The 17,860-nt window shown below is 45.4% G+C and overlaps 1 protein-coding gene and 1 long non-coding RNA gene across 2 annotated transcripts in view; one reads left to right on the top strand and one right to left on the bottom strand.

The window, feature by feature from the left end:
- Zbtb38 (zinc finger and BTB domain containing 38) overlaps window positions 1-17,860 on the top strand; it is a 53,354-nt gene that overhangs the window by 21,038 nt on the left and 14,456 nt on the right.
- Window positions 9,514-17,732, bottom strand: LOC116907074. The gene is made up of 2 exons (XR_004388803.1): window positions 17,574-17,732; window positions 9,514-9,983 (listed from the first exon to the last, which is right to left on the bottom strand). It is a non-coding gene; the product is annotated as an uncharacterized LOC116907074 (long non-coding RNA).

Genomic DNA, 17,860 nt, shown 5'->3' with positions numbered 1-17,860 from the left:
AGGGGGCCTGTGTGTGGTTTGTTAGTAGCCATGGTCAAAGAAGAAACAAATAGAAAGACATTAGATTTGGGGATCTCTTGCCCTTCTGTCCTTGTTTCTCTCCTATCTGTGTTTGGGGGGCGGGACCAGGGGAGGGGGAGGGGAGGGAAGAAGAAAAAGCTACAAGACCAGCTACAAAAATTGAAGTACCTTAAACTTACATTTTCTAGATTAAGGTCTAAAACTCAAGTCTGTACAAGTTCAGGTAGGTAATATGAGCATTAAACACGGGCTAATAACGAGAGGATAGAAGTAGTTTTAATACAGCATGCCTTTTATTTAAGATTTATTTTGCTTCTTAAGTATCTGAATGTGGACGGGAGGTGCGTGTGAGCGCAGGTACCCACTTGGATTGGAGGAGTCTAATCCTCTGGAGCTACAGTTATAGGAGGTCGTGAGCCACCAGAGGTGGTGCTAGCAACCAAGCTTGGGCCCTTCTCCAGTTCTCCAGCCTCAAGACTTTCGAAGACCACCGTGGATGCTTAGAGACTTACTGTACACAGGCCACCGTCAGTTGTGGATTATACTGTATACGGTCTGAGTCCGCCCATCAGGATCACCACAGTGGCAGCCCGTACAGTCTTTTCCTATAGAGTCCTGGGCCCAACCCGAGGAAAGGTAATAACCGCTGACCTTACCTTCTCTATGTCACTGCATAGATCACCCCCTTCATATATAGCTATGCCCATTTCATGTGAGCAAAATCGTAAGGTCTGTAACAGAAAGCGACCTATGGTTGTTCTCTGTGGAGAGGTATCAGGTACACATGGCAACATGTGTTAGGCTGCCTAGTACTGGGTAAAACTGGAGGAAGCCATCAGAGGAAGTCCCTCCTTATCTGGTCTGTCACTCCAAAGGCAGCAGGATGGAGCCAAGCATCAGGTGGCAGGTACCAACAAAGAAGGACAGCAGGCAGCCCCCCACCCCGACAGGTGTGACTTAAGGTGTTGACTCAGCAAGGATGCTCACTGCGCTGTCAAGCAGCGGCTCTCTGAGTTGTCTGGGATTGTGGGCATGGCCCTCTCCCCTTCTATGAGCGTCACCGTGGAGGACGAAATGCTCTCCCTTCTCAGCATCTTTTAGAGACTCCTCGCTCTTGGTTGTGTGTGCAGCACTCAGCACAGGGCCTCACACACAGAAATGCTCAACAGATGTTAGCTTTTGAGATTCCTGGCTTCGTCATGCCCTCCCTCATAGCTGTTACCCCTTCAGCAGGGGCAGGGCACCTTAGCTTCCGTAGATGCCACGTAACCCACCTGTGAAGGTGAACAGCCAGCATCTATTAGACCTGAATGAAGATGAAACACACACGTAAGGCAGTGCTGTAGAATTTGTTCAGTTTCCCTCACCCTCCTTCACTACAGCTGTCAGTCTTGTTTTGAAGCTGTTGAGCACTTAAGGCCTGTTTCTGCCATTACATAAGTAAGGCTGTAGGGTTTGGTGTCATGCGGGGTCACTAGGAGGGAGCCAGGATGCAGTTGTTCCAGGGATTTGCTCCAAGGAGTGTTGACAGATGAGAAGCCATCAGAGTGCTATGGGGAAGTCCTGCTTGATCCTTGGACTGGCAGTGGGGACCTAACCTGAGATCTTGCCTCCTATGCCACCTCAGTCCTGCTATGTGGAAGAATGCACCTAGGATTTCCCTGACTCGTGTGAGTTTGTCCTTTGGGGAACGTTGCTATACACGTAGCGAAACACAGAGACAAACTTATGCAGACGAGTTTGCCAGCTTGCTGACTGGAACATGTTTTCAGGACGGTCTCCGAGGGTGTGGGCTGGATTCTGTTTAGAAAGAAACGCATGCTGGAGTAATAGACCTCAACGAGACTCAAATTCTGAAGACTGTTAAAATGGTTTGCAAGAAGAGAAATTTCTGTCTGAAGGCACAGAAAACCTTTCTGTGTGTCTGGGAAGTAGAAGGATTATAGCAGGGGGAGTGTGTCACTTTACAAATAAGGGGAGAGCTGCTCCCAGTGAAGGTGTCCAGGACGGCAGTAGGTGGTGGGAAGGGACTTGGAGCTAACGCCAGTGTTGGGGACTAGCAGGACGGCCGACTGATCCTAAAGAAACAACTTAGAAATAATTCTGCCTGGTGGCTTGTCCAAACTTTAAGTAAAGGATGGGGGTAAGAACATGTCACTGTATTTTAGAGAGGAAATCTGAGCTTCATAGCAAATTAATCCAATTTGGAAAATGGACTAAGTCTCTTCAGCCCTTCAAAGTGCTTGCCTCTGTTTAGAAGGTGGCATAGTCATTTTAACTCTATTAACTTGTGGGTGTTTGTCTCCCTAACATGTAGTACTCTCAGGTGGCCTTTCCCCTGATTCTTAGCCCCGTGGAGTCTCCCAGTACCAGGGAGTGCTTGGGAGTGCCACTGTGTATATAAATGGTCTTTGCAATGGTCCTATTCTTCCTTCTCTGTCAGCTGCCAGGGAACTCTGCTTGCAGTGTCTGGATCCATGCTCTCCTCCCATTCATCTATGAGTTATCGCCATGATGGTTTTACTGGGCTGACTGATGAGGCCTCCCTAAAGGTATGCCTACGACTCAGAACCTGCAAGTGGGGTCTCCATTTGGAAAAATGATCTCATAGATTATCATCATGGTGGAATGAGGTTGTCCAAGATGACCCAGCCACCACACAGAAGAGAGGCATACACGTTAAGGATGAGAAGAGAAAGGTAAAAGTGAGAATCCTGTAGTCATAAGCCAGAGCTAAAGCAGCAAGGAAGGACTCTGCACATGCCCTGTGATCAGAGAGAGCCTGGACCTGTAAACACCTGCTGGTGTTGTAGGGAATAAATCTGTCAAGTGTGTTGATTTGTTACAGCACCCTTAGGAAACTAGTTTAGTGCCCCAAACCACCTTTGATCTAAAAACACCTGGGCACTTGTTAAACTCAGACTTATTCCGGGCTATTCCAGTTCAGGGCGACAGCTAGAAACATTTTTATTAAGGGTTCTGGTGGTAGTTGTGGTAGCTTGCCTGTTCCTCTCAGGCTCCTTGAGCCTGTTGTTTTCATTCAGTTGGACAAAATGCATGATCTCACGTGCAGCCCCCACCCCACGTCAGTGCCCTGTACAGCTTCCTCCAGCGGCCAAGAGCCACCTGCCTTCCCAAGGCTACTTAGAGGGACCCAGGCTTCATTATCCTCTTCCCACACTAGATCTGGGATTCCTACCTGTTAATGGCTAGTCAGTTATCCTTTTCTCTCTCCTTTAATGTCTCATCAGGAGATTCTCCCACCCATATGACTTTGAAGCCTTGTTCTTCTTTCCACCATGTAGTTAGGGCTAAGGACGTTGGAACTAGAGGAAAGTCCAGGTCCTCATGGCGTGACACTCCTGTCTGGGGCCCTGCCATTCTCTACCTCTGCATCTCCCATCAGGCCCTGGGAAGCAGCCATCCCTCTGTCTATCCTTCTCCCGATGTGCCACTCCATTTCCTGGCTCTGGAGTTGACTGCTATGTCCCCTCCTGGGTCCCCAGGACTCAGCTCCTTCCCCTTTCCCCAACTTTCCCCAAACTAAGCTTAAAGCTCCCTCTTCCTCAGGCCCGGGACCAGATATAGGAGCTTCTGCTAGCCCATTTATGAAGTGGAAATTTCTGGTTTCTTTGGGAATTCAGTTGTGTCATATGATATTTCTGTGGAAGCTGTCTTGTGAAAGGACATGTGATGTTTTGCCAGAGCAGACGCTTGAGAGGGAGTGTGATGTTTGGAAGAGTGCGGGTAGGACCCTCCAGACAGCGAAAGGCCCCTCTTGCATTGTGACACTATGTGACACTTCACTGGTCTCTGTTGGCCATGCAACGCTTTGCTAGGCTTCACTTCATAGAGAGAACCATGCCAGAGACTTGCTCATGGTATTCCAGCTGATTCTGGTCTCTTCCACTCAGGCAGGCAGAGCCTTGCAGTTCTTGCTGGATTGTACCACTGCCATCGATTGGTGTTTGGTGTTAACTATCGGACTAGACTGCTGGTATTCTGACAAGATTGGATCTAAACAGGCCCACACCCCCTTGTCCTATTAACCATCTTTCTCCCTTACTGTTGGTCCGTGGGCTAGAAGAGACGTTAAAGCAGTCAAGAACCGTAAATAAGTGGCTGTGGAAGATCTAAGCCTACCTTATCTGTTTTGTGAGACAGCACCTCCAGGAGGAGCGGGAGTGAAGAAGGGAAGGGGTCCAAAAGGCCAACAGGAAAATAGTTCTGTTTCTTTAAGTCAGTATTGGCTCGGACACTTTTAGTAAAATAAAAATCTATGTAATTTTAGGGAATGTATTTAAAATGCGTAAGTCATATGTCATACCATTGACTGAACATTTTCTTGCCAAGATCTATTTCTTAACATAATTACCACAATCATCTTGGACATTGCTGTCATTTTACAGAACATATTAAACAAAACACAATGATCAGGTAATGAAGGACAGCAAAGCAGATAAGGAAAAGACCACATGCTCTGTAGCATGGTGATTACATGCAGGCTGGCCAGCGGAAACACACAGAAGTCCAGAAGTCAAACACACTAGTCAAAAGGAGATGGGGGTTTAGTGTTACTAACATTGAGATCACACACACACACACACACACACACACACACACACACACACACACGCACGCACACACACACACACGTTTTTGAAACCCAGGGCCACACAACCAAGATTAGACTCCATCCTTGCTATATGCTATATGGTGCTAGGGCCCCAGCCTAACTCTCCTGAGCCTCGGCGTCGTTTGGAGTGGGAGCATCACTCCAAGGCTGCGTGGGCACCATGAAGGAGAGTGAGTTTGTGTGTATGGGAGCGTTTGTAAATGAGATAGGGCCAAGCAGGGTGGATTACAGCCGGGCGCTCTTTCCTTTGTTCTGTGTTTGAGTCCACAAAGTCGGCCTTTGGAAGGAGTCAGGATGGGGAAGGAGGTATTCTGCTTGGTAAGCGGATATAGGAGCTGAGACAATTACAGGCTGTCTGAATTCCATAGCTAGGCAGAGCACAGGAATGCTGGGATCACAAGGCGCTGGGATTGGGTTTGAGAGAATGGAGGCGAAAGGAAATTTTAGTCCAGGATTTGTTGAAACAGAGAGCACAGAGAATGTTGCCTGATATGGTTTTGCACCATGTCCCCTATAAAGATCAGTTAGAGCCTGGAGCCAGGTCACTAGCACCAGGAACTGTGAGATCTTGTTCTCTCTTTCGGAGGCCGTGCCTTGCAGCTCTGAAGCTTTCTGGATCTGAAGTCAAGAACTCACTTACCCCATGTTCTTAGTGCCTTGACTCCGTGCACTGGGGTCCAGAGTCGCATGCTGGTGGTGTAGCTTTGCGATCCTCTTTCCAAAGGAGACTTAAGACTTTATCATTCCTATTTTGAAAGATGGAAAAATTCCAAAATGGTCCAGGTACATGCAAGAACATTTCCCCTCCCGCCTTTTAGTCAGCACCATCCATAGCAGAAGCAGGAAGCAGCGTAGCACATTTAAGCAACGTCAGTGTCTTTTCAGATGCCATTAGTGCTTTCAACATATCAGCAGGTAGAATGGGATCCGACCAAAGGAACACATTTAAAGAGAGTAAAAATAAACATGGAATTTTGAGTTTTGACTGCAAATTCAGTCCTGGATGTTTGGAAATTGGAGATGGCAGAAAACAAGGAAAGAGAAGCCCACATGCCTTCCTCTAAAAGTCCATAATCAAAATGAAGCAGACAACTGTTTCTTGGCTGCCCTGCACGCTTAGCTCCTGTCTGACCCAGCACTCCGGAAGCAGCCCCAGCTCCCTTTCACAGGCTGAAGCAGGCTTAGTGATGTCAGGCAGTCTCCAAGGTCAGAGGGTACAGTTCTGGCACAGCGGTTTATGGAGCCTGGTGCCGGAAGGCCTGTGAAACCAGGAGTCTGGAGACCTGTTTCCCTCGGCTTCTCCATAACATTCTCTTTACAAGGGAATAGCTGAAGGAATTAGATTCCAGTCAGGAAAGGAAAGACCTCAAAAGGCCATAGTGGGACAGGGGTTGCACTTGGGGGTCCCTTGGGGTGAAGGCCTCTCTGGATGATGGTTTCACACAGAGTGGGGCAGCCTCAGAACCAGCTCTGGAATCTGTGGCACCTAAAGAATGAGCCCCAGCGGACTCCTCTGTGCTTTCGAGTGTCTAAGTAAAACTGTTCTGTCTTGTTGAAGCTTTTTTAAAAAATTTTTTTTTTGCAAATTTATCCTTCTGGTTTTGAGAGACATTTTGGTGGGAGTGGATTTGCCAGCTTAGTGAGGGTTTCTTTGGGGACGTTACATCATCTTCTAGGCATTGCACTGTGAACCGGAAGTGGGCTTTGGTTATCATCTGCACACCAACCCAAGTCACAGCCCTGACAAAGCTTCCACCAGGGAAAGGCCCAAGGAACTACTGAACTACATTAGTGACATTGTCAGACAGCAAGTAAGTTAGCAGACTAGTACATATACTGTAGATCTATAGAATACAGTATACATGCTGTATATATTGTAAACTAAATTGTAGCCAAACAGCTACGATCTTAGGTTCCTTTATTTAAGCAAGAACTAGCTAGGAGGTCCCAAGACTGCATTCTTAAAAATCCCTCCTGCATGCAGACAGAGGAGTGGAAATGGTCTGCGGAGAGTAGAAAGCTAGGTAGTTAAGATAAGACACAGCGCAGGGGAAGGGAAATAAATATAGAAGCCCAAAACAGGTACTATCGGTCTTGTGAATGTTTATTCCCAAATCTATAGCCAGGTTTGCATGAGCAAGCCTTCTCATGGAAGAGGGGAAATGCAGGTCACAGAAACGCACTGGTCATATAAGCAGTTGTCTCGTTTGGCCTGCTTCCTACCAGCCAATAAGTAGTTACCTTAAAAGGCTCCTGTTAAACTGCTAATGCCCTTTTGCACCGGCCTAGAAGAAGCATGAGCAGTGCCCACGTTCTGCTACCAGTGCTGTTTGCCCTCTGAAGAGGGCATCAAGAGTTTTCAGTAATAGCAGAACCAGGACGACCTTACACCAAGGTCAGAGTCCCCAGGGCCAGCCGGCCTCACCCTAACTTCTCCTTCGGTAGAACCATATCTCATGAGTGGACTACTTCTAGGCACTGAGGTGCACTGTGATCTTCTAGATCAGTGACCTTCACCCCCACCCTTCTCTATTACCCCATCTTGTGATAGCCCCTGTGTTAGATGCAATAGGCCATGGGTGGTCAGCCTTGAAACAAAAGCAGATAAAAAAAAATAAAAGCTAAAGTGATATTCAACTGCTGTATATTACTTTCTGGTTTGTGTACTTTAAGAAAACGAATTAAAGTGTTATGGGAAATACTGAGTTCCCTTGAATGTTCCCACCTGGGGCACCTGTGAAACATATGGTACCTTTGAGCATATAAGAGAAACGGCCCCTTTCTCATGGGGTACAGGTCACCTGAGGCACGTAGCTGAGCGAGCAGAACACGGGTTCCCAGCTACCACTGGTTGTAAACTATACCTAGGGCACAGTCTAGTAGCCTGGTAACCCTGCCTCAGTCAAGGATACAGTTTGTAAAGCATGCAGTGGAAAGAAGGCCAATACCACACAAGCCTCGGGGACCTCAGTTCCCACTGCACAAGACAAGGAAGTTTAACTTCTTTCTTTTCTGAGATTCACTCATTTTATGAGTATGCGTGTTTGCCTGCATGCATTCACATATGCCACATACATGCCTGTGTCTACACTGGTCAGAAGAGCAGAGCAGATGCCCAGAACTGAAGCTGTAGATGGTTGTGAGCTGGGAATAAGGTACGTCCTCTGCAGAAGAAGCAAGTGCTCCTAACCTCTCCAGCCTCAAACCTAAGTTCTCATTCTGTCTTCATGTCCCTGAACTTGAAATGAAAATCTCAGTTTTTGGGTCAGTCTGTGATTTAAATCCCAGATCAGCCTAAATGATGTCATCCAAGCTCCACAGCCTCTCCAAGTCACTCTTACCGCTGTAAAGTGTGGTCACCATTGGGACCAGCGAGGTGGCACAGCAGGTAAAAGTGCTGGCTACACAAATCTCATACCTGAGTTCAAGCCCCCAAACCCCATTAAAAGCTGAATGCAGTGGCACACATCTGTCATCACAGTGAGGTGAGGGCGGGGACAGGAGAACTGCCCAGAAGCCAGTGTACCAGGCACTGGCATGCACAGGCATCCATAGTCCTATAACCCAGAAGTAGGTCACAGGCCCAGCACCGGCTCCAGGTGAGCTACTCCTCAGTCAGGAAGGCAGGAGCCATTAAAAGTGATTGCGGGGAGCCGTGCGAGTGCCAGAGGGAGGAGGCCACTCGGAAACTCACACAGCCCTTTACATACCTTTGCATACCCCTAACATCAACTTACACATACGTGGGGCCAACTTTACATTTTTAGTGCTAAGGAATTTTTTTTTTCGGAGCTGGGGACCGAACCCAGGGCCTTGCGCTTGCTAGGCAAGCGCTCTACCACTGAGCTAAATCCCCAACCCCAAGGAAATTCTTAAAACCTTTGGGATTTGAGTCTTACTTTGTGGCTCTGTCTGGCCTGGACCTCATAGAGATCTTCCTGCCTCTGCTTCCTAGGTGCTGAAATTAAAGGTGTGCAGTGCCATACCTAGCCTGGAAATTTTAAAACTGTTGCCAATTCGTTCTAGGTATGAGAGAGAAAGGCCTAGGCCATGGGCTTTAAGCAAAATGTTACCATAGACTTGAAGGACTGTTTTCTCCTTGCCTTCCTTCGAGTCGAAGAAGTGGTAGTGTTAGCTGGGGGCAGAAACAGCCATGGTTGCCAGCCAATGGGCTGTGGGGAAGTAATCGGATCCTGTGGGCTCTGACCTCCCCAGTGGCTTACTCCACAGATGACTCCATATTCATATATTGAATCCATAATTTGATGGCATTGCTGGGAGTGTGTGGGAACAAGGAGATGGGACAAGTTCAAAGAAGTAGGTCAGCCTGCTCATGCCCAGCACTGCTCACTCATTCTGCTCCTGGGCTGCCATGTGGCAAGCAGCTTTTCTCCTCTGTGCTCTTCCTCCGTGATGTCTCCCTCACCCAACATGAACAGACATGAAACTGTGCGCCAAAACAAATCCTCTCTAAAAACTAACACAGTATCATGTTCATCATTACAAACATGGGTGTTTTTGACCTGTGTGGGCAGAACATCTTTGTGGATGATGGATAGCCCTGGCTTGTCCTATGCAGCCAGCTCATGTGGTGTACCCTGGCAGGCAGATCCCCCAAAATGGTCATTTGTCGGAGTGGTTTTCTTTTTCCCTTTTCAAGTCAGGCAGCCTTGCCTTTCTCGCACTTGCGTGTTTTCCCCCCAGAAGCACAGTAGGAGACAGCAGAGATGTCCATGCTGCAGTTCTGTGCCATGAAATCTGGGAACAGCACCAGGTATCTTTGCGTAGTGCTGATGCCATAATAAAGAAAACAATAGTGGCAATTACAGAACTAAACAGTCTGGGAAACTGGTAAATAGTCTTGGCCCTCCTAGAATCTTTACTCCGTAGTAAGGCATACACTGCTAAGTAACTTTTAACCAGCAGTATACTGAACACGGGGGGTGGGGGGTGCTGCATGCCAAGAGTGTAGCAGTTGAGTGGTTTGTGAGAAGAGGGAGGAAGTGTCAGAGACCAGGGTGGCTTGCAGTCTCGGCTAGAAGGTATTCCAGGCTCCAGAAGCAACATATGAAAGAGACATGTTAGAGTAGCAGAAAAGGGGATTGGATAGAAGGGACCTCATAAATCTTTGTAAGGATATTCGCATCCAGATACAAGATTTTAACTCCTCACTGGCCAAGAGAATCTTCCATGTCTCATGAAGGAGGTTCACACTGGAAGCTGTTCTCCCTGTGCAGGATCTCTCCCTCCAGCATTCTTCTGAGGCCTCCCACAGTTGATCTCATGCTGCAGCCTGGCTAGAACCTGAGTCCTCTTCTTCACTGGCCTGTAACGAAAGGGTTAATGTGTACTCTCGTTCTTGTGAGGGAGAGCACCATAGCTCACCTTCCTTCAGGCCAGCAAATCTGGGCTATGTGGATGTTTTCTGGGCTGTGGGGTGAACACTGATTATATAGCAGGCTACACCGGGAAAGTGCCTCTGGTACAGTTGCTGTCAGAGCCTGGACTGCTGGGCCTCCCGTGTAGCCCAGGTTGGCCTCAAACCTATGTTGCCTGTTACTTGTTATGTAACCAGGCTGCCTCAGACTCCCAACCTTCCTTTCAGCATCTCCAGAGTTGAAATTGCAGGCGTGAGCCCCACACCAGGCACTGCAGGCTGGATTTCCCACCAGGCACTGCAGGCTGGATTTCCCACCAGGCACTGCAGGCTGGATTTCCCACCAGGCTGAGCCATCTTTGCTTCATGAGCTTCCTCTTTTCTCACTCCACAAAACCCAGTGGCTTCTGTGTATCATGAGCAGCGAGAGTAGAAGGCTCATCCCTCCCATGGCTCATTCCACTTCCTGGGAAGACGGTGAAGAGGAAGCAGTAGACCCCTTTATCTACAGGTTGACTTTCCACTTTAGTTATCTAAGTTCAGGTCTACTCTGATCATATGTAATGGAAAATTCCAGAAGTAACTCATGAGTACTAAGTAACTCTTACTAAAGTCTGTGTAATCGTTAAATTTTAATTACTGCTAATGTCTAATTGCGCCTAATCTGTTAGTCAAACTTTATCATAGAACAGCACAGGGAAAACTGTGTTTGTCTATGGTGAGAGTGGAACGCTCAGGGCCCTGCAGATGACTAGGGACTGGGATACGTGTGGTCATTGTAGGTTGAGGACAGCGGTGTAAAGGCAGTAGTGATGGGAGTATTGACTTACAAACACATTTATTTTCTGGTACAAATTAGCGTTGCTTTAGACAAAATGTCTAAAAGACGCAATGTAAGGGAGAAAGGGCGTGCAAGGAAGGCGCGAAGAGTTAACAATAGCTCGGGGGGGTCAGGAGCCGAGGCTGCTTGCTTTCATATTGCCTTGAGTCAGGAAACAAGGCAGGGCTTGCCACCAGCAGCCTACTCCCTTCAGGGAGGCACAGCCAGCTGAGGCAGAGATGGGCCTGTGGCAGACATTTCATGTCCAGGTCAGAGCAGAGGGAAATAAGATACGGCCATATAGAAGCCATGCCGCAGGATTCAGGGCTGGGCCTGAAGTGAGAGGAAGCCTGCCCTAGGCCATGCCTGAGCACATTCAAGGTTCCAGGGCTGTCAGGCGGAGAAGCAAAGGGAGCCTCTGTGTGGAGCAGGAAGGAACAGTGAGGCAGGGGCCAGCCAGTTACCTCATGGATAACACAGTGCCCTGCAGGCTGCAGAGACGCCTGGCTTTTTTTTTTTTTTTTTTTTTTTTTTTTTTTTTTTTATTAACTTGAGTATTTCTTATGTACATTTGGCAAACATCCCTTCCCTCCCCCCTTCCTTATGGGTGTTCCCTCCCAACCCTCCCCCCCCCTTGCCGCCCTCCCCCCAACAATCTAGTTCACTCGGGGTTCAGTCTTAGCAGGACCCATGGCTTCCCCTTCCACTGGTGCTCTTACTAGGATATTCATTGCTACCTATGAGGTCAGAGTCCAGGGTCAGTCCATGTATAGTCTTGGGGTAGTGGCTTAGTCCCTGGAAGCTCTGGTTGCTTGGCATTGTTGTTCATATGGGGTCTCGAGCCCCTTCAAGCTCTTCCAGTTCATTCTCTGATTCCTTCAACGGGCGTCCCGTTCTCAGTTCAGTGGTTTGCTGCTGGCATTCGCCTCTGTATTTGCTGTATTCTGGCTGTGTCTCTCAGGTTCGATCTACATCCAGCTCCTGTCGGTCTGCACTTCTTTGCTTCATCCATCTTGTCTAATTGGGTGGCTCTATATGTATGGGCCACATGTGGGGCAGGCTCTGAATGGGTGTTCCTTCAGTCTCTGTTTTAATCTTTGCCTCTCTCTTCCCTGCCACGGGTATTCTTGTTCCCCTTTTAAAGAAGGAGTGAAGCCTTCACATTTTGATCATCCGTCTTGAGTTTCATTTGTTCTAGGCCACTAGGGTAATTCAAGCATTTGGGCTAATAGCCACTTATCAGTGAGTGCATACCATGTATGTCTTTCTGTGATTGGGTTAGCTCACTCAGAATGATATTTTCCAGTTCCAACCATTTGCCTCTAATTTCATAAAGTCGTTGTTTTTGATAGCTGAGTAATATTCCATTGTGTAGATGTACCACATTTTCTGTATCCATTCCTCTGTTGAAGGGCATCTGGGTTCTTTCCAGCTTCTGGCTATTATAAATAAGGCTGGATGAACATAGTGGAGCACGTGTCTTTTTTATATGTTGGGGCATCTTTTGGGTATATGCCCAAGAGAGGTATAGCTGGATCCTCAGGCAGTTCAATGTCCAATTTTCTGAGGAACCTCCAGACTGATTTCCAGAATGGTTGTACCAGTCTGCAACCCCACCAACAATGGAGGAGTGTTCCTCTTTCTCCGCATCCTCGCCAGCATTTGCTGTCACCTGAGTTTTTTGATCTTAGCCATTCTCACTGGTGTGAGGTGAAATCTCAGGGTTGTTTTGATTTGCATTTCCTGATGACTAAAGATGTTGAACATTTCTTTAGGTGTTTCTCAGCCATTCGGCATTCCTCAGCTGTGAATTCTTTGTTTAGCTCTGAACCCCATTTTTTAATAGGGTTATTTGTCTCCCTGCGGTCTAACTTTTTTTTGAGTTCTTTGTATATTTTGGATATAAGGCCTCTATCTGTTGTGGGATTGGTAAAGATCTTTTCCCAATCTGTTGGTTGCCGTTTTGTCCTGACCACAGTGTCCTTTGCCTTACAGAAGCTTTGCAGTTTTATGAGATCCCATTTGTCGATTCTTGATCTTAGAGCATAAGCCATTGGTGTTTTGTTCAGGAAATTTTTTCCAGTGCCCATGTGTTCCAGATGCTTCCCTAGTTTTTCTTCTATTAGTTTGAGTGTGTCTGGTTTGATGTGAGGTCCTTGATCCACTTGGACTTAAGCTTTGTACAGGGTGATAAGCATGGATCGATCTGCATTCTTCTACATGTTGACCTCCAGTTGAACCAGCACCATTTGCTGAAAATGCTATCTTTTTCCATTGATGGATTTGGCTCCTTTGTCAAAAATCAAGTGACCATAGGTGTGTGGGTTCATTTCTGGGTATTCAATTCTATTCCATTGGTCTATCTGTCTGTCTCTGTACCAATACCATGCAGTTTTTATCACAATTGCTCTGTAATACTGCTTGAGTTCAGGGATAGCGATTACCCAAGAAGTACTTTTATTGTTGAGCATAGTTTTAGCTATCCTGGGTTTTTTGTTATTCCAGATGAATTTGCAAATTGTTCTGTCTAACTCTTTGAAGAATTGGATTGGTATTTTGATGGGGATTGCATTGAATCTGTAGATCGCTTTTGGCAGAATGGCCATTTTTACTATATTAATCCTGCCAATCCATGAGCATGGGAGATCTTTCCATCTTCTGAGGTCTTCTTCAATTTCTTTCTTCAGAGTCTTGAAGTTCTTGTTGTACAAATCTTTTACTTGCTTGGTTAAAGTCACACCGAGGTACTTTATATTATTTGGGTCTATTATGAAGGGTGTCGTTTCCCTAATTTCTTTCTCGGCTTGCTTCTCTTTTGTGTAGAGGAAGGCTACTGATTTATTTGAGTTAATTTTATACCCAGCCACTTTGCTGAAGTTGTTTATCAGCTTTAGTAGTTCTCTGGTGGAACTTTTGGGATCACTTAAATATACTATCATATCATCTGCAAATAGTGATATTTTGACTTCTTCTTTTCCGATCTGTATCCCCTTGACCTCCTTTTGTTGTCTGATTGCTCTGGCTAGAACTTCAAGAACTATATTGAATAAGTAGGGAGAGAGTGGGCAGCCTTGTCTAGTCCCTGATTTTAGTGGGATTGCTTCAAGTTTCTCTCCATTTAGTTTAATGTTAGCCACTGGTTTGCTGTATATGGCTTTTACTATGTTTAGGTATGGGCCTTGGATTCCTATTCTTTCCAGGACTTTTATCATGAAGGGGTGTTGAATTTTGTCAAATGCTTTCTCAGCATCTAATGAAATGATCATGTGGTTTTGTTCTTTCAGTTTGTTTATATAATGGATCACGTTGATGGTTTTCCGTGATATTAAACCATCCCTGCATGCCTGGGATGAAGCCTACTTGATCATGGTGGATGATTGTTTTGATGTGCTCTTGGATTGGTTTGCCAGAATTTTGTTGAGTATTTTTTGAAATGATGTTCATAAGGGAAATTGGTCTGAAGTTCTCTTTCTTTGTTGGGTCTTTGTGTGGTTTAGGTATAAGAGTAATTGTGGCTTCATAGAAGGAGTTCGGTAGTGCTCCATCTGTTTCAATTTTGTGGAATAGTTTGGATAATATTGGTATGAGGTCTTCTATGAAGGTCTGATAGAATTCTGCACTAAACCCGTCTGGACCTGGGCTCTTTTTGGTTGGGAGTCCTTTAATGACTGCTTCTATTTCCTTAGGAGTTATGGGGTTGTTTAACTGGTTTATCTGTTCCTGATTTAACTTCGGTACCTGGTATCTGTCTAGGAAATTGTCCATTTCCTGCAGATTTTCAAGTTTTGTTGAGTATAGGCTTTTGTAGTAAGATCTGATGATATTTTGAATTTCCTCTGAATCTGTAGTTATGTCTCCTTTTCATTTCTGATTTTGTTAATTTGGACACACTCTCTGTGTCCTCTCGTTAGTCTGGCTAAGGGTTTATCTATCTTGTTGATTTTCTCAAAGAACCAACTTTTGGTTCTGTTGATTCTTTCTATGGTCCTTTTTGTTTCTACTTGGTTGATTTCAGCTCTGAGTTTGATTATTTCCTGCCTTCTACTCCTCCTGGGTGTATTTGCTTCTTTTTGTTCTAGAGCTTTTAGGTGTGCTGTCAAGCTGCTGACATATGCTCTTTCCTGTTTCTTTCTGCAGGCACTCAGCGCTATGAGTTTTCCTCTTAGCACAGCTTTCATTGTGTCCCATAAGTTTGGGTATGTTGTACCTTCATTTTCATTAAATTCTAAAAAGTTTTTAATTTCTTTCTTTATTTCTTCCTTGACCAGGTTATCATTGAGTAGAGCATTGTTCAATTTCCACGTATATGTGGGCATTCTTCCCTTATTGTTATTGAAGACCAGCTTTTAGGCCGTGGTGGTCCGATAGCACGCATGGGATTATTTCTATCTTTCTGTACCTGTTGAGGCCCGTTTTTGACCAATTATATGGTCAATTTTGGAGAAAGTACCATGAGGAGCTGAGAAGAAGGTATATCCTTTTGTATTAGGGTAGAACGTTCTATAAATATCCGTTAAGTCCATTTGGCTCATGACTTCTCTTAGTCTGTCTACGTCTCTGTTTAATTTCTGTTTCCATGATCTGTCCATTGATGAGAGTGGGGTGTTGAAGTCTCCTACTATTATTGTGTGAGGTGCAATGTGTGTTTTGAGCTTTAGTAAGGTTTCTTTTACGTATGTAGGTGCCCTTGTATTTGGGGCATAGATATTTAGGATTGAGAGTTCATCTTGGTGGATTTTTCCTTTGATAAATATAAAGTGTCCTTCCTTATCTTTTTTGATGACTTTTAGTTGAAAATTGACTTTATTTGATATTAGAATGGCTACTCCAGCTTGCTTCTTCCGACCATTTGCCTGGAAAGTTGTTTTCCAGCCTTTCACTCTGAGGTAGTGTCTGTCTTTGTCACTGAGGTGTGTTTCCTGTAGGCAGCAGAATGCAGGGTCCTCGTTGCGTATCCAGTTTGTTAATCTATGTCTTTTTATTGGGGAGTTGAGGCCATTGATGTTGAGAGATATTAAGGAATAGTGATTATTGCTGCCTGTTATATTCATACGTGGATGTGTTATGTTTGTGTGCTTTTCTTCTCTTTGTTTTGTTGCCAAAACGATTAGTTTCTTGCCTCTTCTTGGGTATAGCTTGCCTCCTTATGTTGGGCTTTTTACCATTTATTATCCTTTGTAGTGCTGGATTTGTAGAAAGATATTGTGTAAATTTGGTTTTGTCATGGAATATCTTGGTTTCTCCATCTATGTTAATTGAGAGTTTTGCAGGATACAGTAGCCTGGGCTGGCATTTGTGTTCTCTTAGGGTCTGTATGACATCAGTCCAGGATCTTCTGGCCTTCATAGTTTCTGGCGAAAAGTCTGGTGTGATTCTGATAGGTCTGCCTTTATATGTTACTTGACCTTTTTCCTTACTGCTTTTAATATTCTTTCTTTATTTTGAGCGTTTGGTGTTTTGACTATTATGTGACGGGAGGTGTTTCTTTTCTGGTCCAATCTATTTGGAGTTCTGTAGGCTTCTTGTATGCCTATGGGTATCTCTTTTTTTAGGTTAGGGAAGTTTTCTTCTATGATTTTGTTGAAGATATGTACTGGTCCTTTGAGCTGGGGGTCTTCACTCTCTTCTATACCTATTATCCTTAGGTTTGATCTTCTCATTGAGTCCTGGATTTCCTGTATGTTTTGGACCAGTAGCTTTTTCCGCTTTACATTATCTTTGACAGTTGAGTCAATGATTTCTATGGAATCTTCTGCTCCTGAGATTCTCTCTTCCATCTCTTGTATTCTGTTGGTAAAGCTTGTATCTACAGCTCCTTGTCTCTTCTTTTGGTTTTCTATATCCAGGGTTGTTTCCATGTGTTCTTTCTTGATTGCTTCTATTTCCATTTTTAATTCCTTCCACTGTTTGATTGTGTTTTCCTTTAATTCTTTCAGGGATTTTTGTGTCTCCTCTGTATGGGCTTCTACTTGTTTATTTATGTTTTCCTGGAATTCTTTCATGCATTTTTTGCGATTCCTCTCTGTAGGCTTCTACTTGTTCTCTAAGGGAGTTCATCATGTCTTTCTTGAAGTTCTCCAGCATCATGATCAAATATGATTTTGAATCTAGATCTTGCTTTTCTGGTGTGTTTGGATATTCCATGTTTGTTTGATGGGAGAATTGGGCTCGATGGTGCCATGTAGTCTTGGTTTCTGTTGCTTGGGTTCCTGCGCTTGCCTCTCGCCATCAAATTATCTCTAGTGTTACTTTGTTCTGCTATTTCTGACAGTGGCTAAACTGTCCTATAGGCCGACGCCTGGCTTTTGTCCCAGGATGGGGAAAGGCCTCTGAAGGCTTGTAGCGTGGATTGGCCAGATCTCTCTGTATTTGTACTCTAATCGAAGGTTGGTTTTTGTGAGCAGTTCTACCCATAGTCTATGGGCGGGTCACAGTCAGTTTAGTTCCTAGCTGTTTGCTAGCATTCGCTGAACCCCTACTATGTGCTACGTACTTCACTTGCTAGGTTGTGTTGAGCCTCTACTCTGTGCTAAGTGATATACTTGCTAGGTTACATGTGACACATTCCCAGAACACCTCTGTGCATTCAGTAATGTGCTTGATGATGATGATGATGATGATGATGATGATGATGATGTGTGTGTGTGTGTGTGTGTGTGAGAGAGAGAGAGAGAGAGAGAGAGAGAGAGAGAGAGAGAGATTTCATTTCATCTACCAACCTCCAGGAAGAGTCAGCATGAACTGTGACTTTATGTCTTGTGTTGAGTCCACCAGGAAGGTTGGGGACCGAGGCAGTAGATTCAGAGCTAAGCAGCAGTTGGTACTCTGTCCATTTTAGGATGATCTGTCCTTGCCGCTAGTTAAATGTGCAACAGCTCTTCCCTGTAAATATTCCAGGGGTAGCTGTCGAGTGAGAAAGGAAGAAGAGTCCTCCTCTACTCAGCCCACCCACCCGCCCTTTGAATTCACAGGAAAGCGGTATTTGCCCTTTAAAAACCAACTATCT

The sequence above is a fragment of the Rattus rattus genome, chromosome 8 (genome assembly GCF_011064425.1).
Source record: "Rattus rattus isolate New Zealand chromosome 8, Rrattus_CSIRO_v1, whole genome shotgun sequence".
NCBI lineage: Eukaryota > Metazoa > Chordata > Mammalia > Rodentia > Muridae > Rattus > Rattus rattus.
Note: the sequence above shows the minus strand (reverse complement) of the source record. Positions and strands in the feature narration are given on the sequence as shown.